We start from the raw sequence: 7,860 nt of genomic DNA, 5'->3' as shown, positions 1-7,860 counted from the left end.
ACTTGGGCCATATAAAAGGGAACAGAATGCCTTGTTGCAGGCCTGTCTGGACCTGCATCTTGTCTTCTCCTGGGTTTCCTGACCCTGTGCTTCCTGACCCTGTGCTGTGCTCTGTTTGTCCATCCGCCATAGAGGATGATCCTAACTTCAGCAACTCCTTGACACTGCCACCTGCTGCCTGACATCAAGTTCCTGCATCGGGACTCTCAGATTTAGAAACTCATGTGCATCAGCTGCCGTGTATGTTAAATAGATTTTTGCACTCTTTTGCTTGCTAATAAATCAGAAACCCTGGGAATTGATCTTAGAAATCTAGATTTTTAGAAGCATCCAGATAATTCTGATGGACATACAGCTGAATCGCACTTTAAGAAAAAGAACCTATGGAGATGCCCACGTGGCTCAATCGGTTAAGCGTATCAGATGCCTTTGGCTGAGGTCATGGTTCCAGGGTCCTAGGATGGAGGTCTGTGTCCAGCTCCTTGTTCAGCAGGGAGTCTGCTTCTCCCCCTGCCTGCTGCTCCCCCCACTTGTGCTCGCTCTCTCTCTCTCTTTCTGACAAATAAGTAAAATCTTTAAAGAAAAAAAAAAAAAGAACCTATAGCTAGGTTCATTTCCCTAGTTTTGGTTCCTATTTAGTGGGTAGATCTTATTCAAGTCTTAACTCATTTAGGTCTACTCCATCCTGCTGCTGTGAACATGCCAGCCACTTGGCTGTATGATGAAACACACAGCATCGAATTAAATCCAAATGTCACCTCTTCCTGTCCTTCTCTGAACTTTCAGTGCTCTCTATTTGTTTCCCTTTTTTGTTAGTCACCACATCCCATCTTGTTTTATGCATATATATCCATCTTAAGAAGCTGTGATGTCCCCCACTGCAGCCTCTTGATCTGGGTTGTCTCTCTTTCCAGTACTCGGCACAGGGACACAGGGCCTGGCACCCAGCAGGTGATCAAAAAGCTTATTGGATGAAAGCAAGAGAGTGCTAGACTTGGAACTGGAGGTATGAAGGACTTACGTGATTTCCAGAGGTTTATTCTCTTTTTAGAAGGCTGTGATTTGAAGGTATTTTAAGACTTTATTTGAAAATGCCAGTAAAAAGGAATATCTTGCCAAAAAGAATGATTGCTTGTAATGGCCAAAGAAGGAATATTGAGGGGCATTTGGGTGGCCCAGTAGATTAAAGCCTCTGCCTTCAGCTTGGGTCATGATCCCAGGGTCCTGGGATGGAGCCCCCAGTCGGGCTCTCTGCTCAGCAGGGAGCCTGCTTCCTCCTCTCTCTCGCTCTGCCTGCCTCTCTGCCTACTTGTGATCTCTATCTGTCAATAAATAAATAAGATCTTAAAAAAAAAAAAAAAGAAGGAATATTGAAGGAAGGACTATAACAATGACCACACTGTCTTTCCATCTAGTCACAGGTTTGGCAAGGAGATTGCCGATGGGTGGGATGTGGGAATTATTCAGTAAATATGAGTTAGATGGCAACCAAACTGGGTTCTTAAAGAAAGGGTGTGCAATACCTTAGTCTCTAGAGTAGTTGCCTCTTTTTAGGTCAAAACAAATGAAGTCAGCTAGCTTTAAAATTTGACTCATCAGAAAGATTTTTTTCAGAATTTCTGAAACACTTTCTTTAAAAAGAGTCCCCAATGCTGGACATTATTGTTCCATGTCAACACAAAGAGACCTAAGTTTCTTCAGTGTGCCCAATAAAACTAAGAAGCTAAAGACCAATTCACCTGATCATTTATCCTACAATGCAGTTGATAACCAGGCTTGGACTCTCAGTTTTATACACTTCTTTTTCTTTCCATCAAGGGAATGGACTGAAGGAAATGTTTGTCTTAACTCTTCATGTATTTCTCTTTCTCCTAGCAACCACAAGAACAAGAACACTGCAAAATAAGGTGGGAAAAACTGAAGCCAACGGCAACTATTTCCAAGGAAATTAGCCAGCATCAGAAAATTCCTGGTTAATATTATAAGCCGTCACGCATTCACCAGCAGGAGCAGTGGAAGTGGAAGCTAGCACCAGCAAGACCCAGTGGAAGAGTTTATTAAAAGAAAAAAAGCATTTGTGTACAATGTTCTGGATATTAAGTATATAGGTAAGCTTTCTTTATTTCTTTTTTTTTTTATTAAGATTTTACTTATTTATTTGAGAGAGGGAGACAACAGGAGCCATGGGGCTAGAACCCAGAACCCTGAGGTCATGATCTGACCCAAAGGCAGATGCTTAACCTACTGAGCCACCCATGCATCCCCTCCAGGTAAGCTTTCAACATGATGAACTCAGGGCACTTACCTAGTCTTTCAGGCATTGTTTCAATTCCCTTTCCTCTACTAGTCAGGATCCAGGCAAGAAAGAAAAACCACACCAGTTAATATAACAGGGTTTAATTTGAAGAATTGTCCATTAGGGAACTGAATATTTAAATAGATAGGACTAGTGATTCACAGAGAGGGTAACTGCAGGACCTAGGTTCACCCCTATGGATCGGATAAAAGAGGAAACATCGGGATTATTAAATTTAGAAGTTAACAGTAGAGATTGTGGAGTCAAGACCCAGACCTGTGAGGAAGAGGGCTCTCTTGCTATAATTAGTAGCATCGAAACTTATGAGAGAGCACCCACAGAATGTGTGAGGCCTGAAGGTTACAACACGAATGAATGAAAATCTCTGCTCTTGAGATGCTCACAGGCTAATGCGGAAGGTACTAATGTATGTGAAGGCAATTTACAAACTGCAAAGTATGGCAAAAAACTAAATTTCTATCGTGGTTATTACATTTCATATGTATATCTATCATGATCATTCAAATAAGATATTCTGGGGCAGCCTGGATTACATATCTTCCGTCCCATTTCTAAAACCACATGTTAAATGTAGGACTTGATTTTTGGTTTGAAATATACAATAATCAACTATAATCCTACATATGCCAATTAGCTTCTAAAGCTACCTGATGAGGACCTAGACTTCTCAAAACTAACACCAACATTTCACAGTTCCCACAGTGCTGGTATTCAAGATCTGTTTATTCTAGTCTAACTTTCCTTAGTTGAGTTCAGATGGTTCTAGTGACTACCTTAGCTTCTTGGAGGCTGGACCAAGTTGGGAGGAGAGAAAGAGTGTTGCTTTGTCAAACCTTTTGAGATCTTTTAGGCACACTGAGCAAGGACTGAGTCATCAAATACAGGGTAGAAAGTGTACAGTTCTACTGTTGGTGATTCTATATTTTGTTTCATGGGCAAGGCATGGTTTATTACAAAAACTTTAGAGTCAGAAAGGAGTTCATTAAGCGTCCACAAATTACATATACTTACAGGGAGAACATAATTGCATATTCATCTTTCTCAGCTCTACTTGTACACAGGTGACAAAATCATCATTTGTGTTTCAGTTGATTATGAAAGAACATGAAATCTGAGTTTGAAATAATGGGCACAGAGAATCCTTCCTCTTGATTTAAGATAACAGTCTTTTGCTTCACCATTTCATTCTATAAATGAAACAATTCCCATAAATGTTACATAAATACTCTGCATTTTGTCAACCAAGAAATAGTCTGCAAATATCTGCAGCCAGGATCTCTCCCTGTAATTAGCTTCTCATTATACAGCTCACCCTTCAATCCACTCAAACCGTCCTTTACATAATTGCATAATATTTCATTATTAGCAGAATGTGCCATGGTGCTCTCACCATTTAACAAAAGCTGGATCCTTGATCCAGACCTTTTAAAATAAAGCACATCGCCTGGCACATAGCGCTTACGAAGTTTGGGTTGATGTATCGACTCATGTTCTCGTTAAAACATGAATGTGACATCTTATCTCACAGTGATGTATTACTCAACAATACGTCTAAGACATAGTACCTCTCTGGATTTCTCATACTTACATTTAAAACTATAAATAAATGACAAGGAAATTACTTGTGAAACTTAATGATATGACTCATCAGAAGTTATAAATTATAAAGATAGTCATATTTAAAGTATTTATGGTCTTTTTTGCAATTATTTTCATCTTCCCAAGAGCAATTTTATGATTGATAAGAGTAATAATAATAAACCTTTTGGAGTCTTTCCTATGTGACCAATCATGTGTTAAAATCTTTACATGATTAACTTCACAAAACATATTTACGAGTAAGATCCTGTTATTATTCCCATTACAGATTAGAAAATCTAGGGTTTAGAGGTGTTAAGTAAATCACTAGAAGATACCCCATTAGGACATGGGAGAGTGGAGATTCAAGGTCAGGTCTTTCTGGCCCTAAATGTTTTCAGAAGTAGACTGGAGTTGGAAAGGAAAGACATATGTTAAGACAATTGGAAAGTGGAGTCTAAAATTCGGAAAAGGAGTAACTTGAACAGTCTTGAATCAGAAACAAAGCCACAAACTTTCAGTCCTGTGTAATGTGAGTAGTGCCTGAATATTTGGTATCAGGAAGGGAAATTCTGCAAGATTTTGACTGCCTACCATCCGTCTGTAGGGGAACCATGCCCTTCCAATTCTGTCGGTGCTGGTGGGGCTGTCAACCACATTTCCCCCTTCATCTTACATATGGATATAAAATGGCTTCTATTTGACCAAAGAACTCACTCCTTCTGGGGTGCCTGGGTGGCTCAGTCGGTTAGGTGTATGCCTTCAGCTCAGGTCATGAGCCCAGGGTCCTGGGACTGAGACAGGCTTTGGGCTTCCTGTTCAGTGGGGAGTCTACTTCTTCTCCCTCTGCCCCTCCCCCTTGCCATGCGCGCTCTCGCGCTCTCTCTCTCTCTCTTTCTCTCAAATAAATAAAACCTTTTTAAAAAATTAATTAATTAGGGCACCTGGGTGGCTCAGATGGTTAAGCATCTGCCTTTGGCTCAGGTCATGGTCCCATGGTCCAGGGATCATGCCCTGCTTTGAGTTCCCTGCTCAGCAGAGAGCCTGCTTTCTCCTCTCCCTCTGCTGTTCCCCCCGCTTGTGCTCTCTCGCTGTCTGACAAATAAATAAATGAAATTTTAAAAAGCAAAAAACAAAACAAAAAAAACCCCTCTCTCCTTCTACCACCCATGCACACAGACATGTATATACACACATACACACACACCCCAGAACCCCAGAGATCCATTCAATGATCAGGCACCTGATTGATACCGGGTTATCAGTCTTGTGGCATTGGTATTTGCATTTGTACTCCTGGATAGGAAGCCATTCTCTGGTTGTTGCTACCGAGACGAGACGCTGTGAATCTTAAGCTGTCGATGGCTATCTTGGTTGGCCCCATAGAATGAGATCATCACTTCAGAGGGAAGCAGAGATAAGGCAGAGCTGATAATATTTTTTTCAGTTCCAGAGCTCATGCCAGAGCTACCCTTGACTTTCCAGTCCTGTGAACCAACAAGTAGCTTTGAGCCATTTTGAGTTTTTTGCCCATTCCTTGGAATAAAGTTTTCTAACAGCAATTTGTTCTCTAGAGTGGATGTTAGAAAGGATAAACTTTAAATGATAAATTTAGAGGCACCTGGGTGGCTCAGTGGGTTAAAGCCTCTGCCTTCAGCTCAGGTCATGTTCCCAGGGTCCTGGGATCAAGCCCCCGAATCGGGCTCTCTGCTCTGCAGGGAGCCTTCTTCCTCCTCTCTCTATCTCCCTGCCTCTCTGCCTACTTGTGATTTCTGTCTGTCAAATAAATAAATAAATCTTTAAAAAAAAAAATGATAAATTTAGCTAAGTGCTGGTGTGGTCACAGTAGAGACAGTATCTTTACTTTGAAGGTAGACACTCTTGTGATGCATAAGAAAAATGAGTTAATCAAATGTTTCTCCCAAACCCTGCTATGTACTCTGCATAGAGGTGTTAATTCTATGACTGACTGGATGTCTTTTTAGATTTCTTTTTTTTTTTTTAAGATTTTATTTATTTATTTGACAGAGAGAGAGAGAGAGAGAGTGATAGAGGGAACACAGGCAGGGGGAGTGGGAGAGGGAGAAGCATGTTCCCTGCTGAGCAGGGAGCCTAAACCCAGGACCCTGGGATCATGACATGAGCCAAAAGCAGATGCTTAAAGACTGAATCATCCAGGTGCCCCTCTTTTTACATTTCTTTAAGCTAGAATAATTAATCTACATATTTCCTTTGTGACATTGATATTTTTGAATTATCCAGCCAAGTTGTTCTGCATAATGTCCCACATTAATATGCGCCCATAATTAGGATTTATCTGATTGCTTCCTCATGATTAGATACTGTTTGAAATATTTTTCGGGCAAAAAATTTCACTCCATAGGTATCCTTTTCAATGCATCACATTAGGAAGCAAATAATACGTTTGTCCAATTACTGCGGAGTTTGGTCTCTAGGTTTTCTCTTCTGAAAAGACGTCTTCTTACACTTCGCGGTTGGTAATGTTTGGGGCAATAATTGAAGACTTCAAGATTATCTTGTTAAACAAACACATCTTACCCAATGGTTTTAGCATCAGTTGGCAATTCTTGTCTGAATGAATTATTACATTGAGAATTCTAAAACAATGATTTCCTAATTCTGTAATTCCTTCTTGATCTATTAGCTGGTATTCTTTTGTAAAGAAGTCAATTCCTTCTTTCCTTCCCTGCTTAAAAAAAATTAGACACTCACATTATTTTTTTCCTCATTTTTAAAATTTTTATATATTTTTTTATTTTTTTATAAACATATAATGTATTTTTATCCCCAGGGGTACAGGTCTGTGAATCGCCAGGTTTACATACTTCACAGCACTCACCATAGCACATACCCTCCCCAATGTCCATAACCTCACCCTCGTCCAACCCCCCGCCCCCTAGCAACCCTCAGTTTGTTTTGTGAGATTAAGAGTCACTTATGGTTTGTCTCCCTCCCAATCCCATCTTGTTTCACTGATTCTTCTCCTACCCACTTAACCCCCCCCCCGCCCCGTTGCAGCTCCACTTCCTCATATCAGGGAGAGGAACTCACATTATTTTTAAAAACTTAATATCTTATAATAAATTCTTTTGATTAATTTTTAAATTCAAATCCACCCATATTTTACCTGTAATAACCCCTGGATCTTGTGCTTATACGTTTTAATGAATTTTCTAATTTTGTGGCAAAACAAAATGTTCTACCCTCTTCTCATCATTTCCTTGCTTTAATTTGCAAGGATAAGTGCTGGAGTTCTCACTGCCTCTAGACTATGTGGGGGGGGTGTGTATACACAGACAGACAAATATATATGTTTTATATATATATATATAGAGAGAGAGAGAGAGAAGAGAATAAGAGATAGTTCACACTGATATCTCAAGGTCCAATTCAACATATAAGATTCTTCATCTCCATCCTCAATTTCATATTTGTGTCTTGTTCAACAATGTCAACACACTTATTCATTGACTCTATTTTACAATAAAAGTTTTTATTCCTCCAGTAATATCACTTTCAACAACAAACAAATCGAGTAAACTTCACAATTTCTTGGCAGTTATTTCTATCCTTAGCATATATTCCACTTGGGGTACCATCGGAGTACTATATTCAAAAGTTACTTTGGGGACAACTGGTTGACTCAGTGAATTAGGCGACTAACTCTTGATTTTGGCTCAGGTCATGATCTCAGGGTCATAAGATTGAGCCCTGAGATGGACTCAGTGCTCAGCGCAGGGTAGTGGGGAGAGCGGCGGGAGGACGGGCGGGTAGGGGGGAGTCTGCTGGAGAGTGTCTCTCTCCCTCTCCCTTTGCCCCTCCCCTCGCTCATGCTCTCTCCTTCTCTCAAATATATAAACAAAATCTTTTTAAAAAGTTATTCAATTTTATCCTTTATTGTTATATTATTAATTTGATATAGATATAGTTTTCTTTTTTCCTAA

At 40.0% G+C, this 7,860-nt stretch overlaps 1 long non-coding RNA gene across 1 annotated transcript in view; it reads left to right on the top strand.

Annotated features, from left to right (window-relative positions):
- The first annotated feature begins 921 nt into the window (after nt 1-921).
- LOC132017509 (uncharacterized) overlaps nt 922-7,860 on the top strand; it is a 31,636-nt gene continuing 24,697 nt past the window's right edge. The window contains exons 1-2 of the long non-coding RNA XR_009404302.1: nt 922-1,006; nt 1,876-2,108. This is a non-coding gene — a long non-coding RNA (uncharacterized LOC132017509). The remainder of the gene's footprint in view (nt 1,007-1,875; nt 2,109-7,860) is intronic.

This window comes from Mustela nigripes, chromosome 5 (assembly GCF_022355385.1).
Source record: "Mustela nigripes isolate SB6536 chromosome 5, MUSNIG.SB6536, whole genome shotgun sequence".
Classification (NCBI taxonomy): domain Eukaryota; kingdom Metazoa; phylum Chordata; class Mammalia; order Carnivora; family Mustelidae; genus Mustela; species Mustela nigripes.
This window is presented reverse-complemented; position numbering and strand designations above follow the sequence as displayed.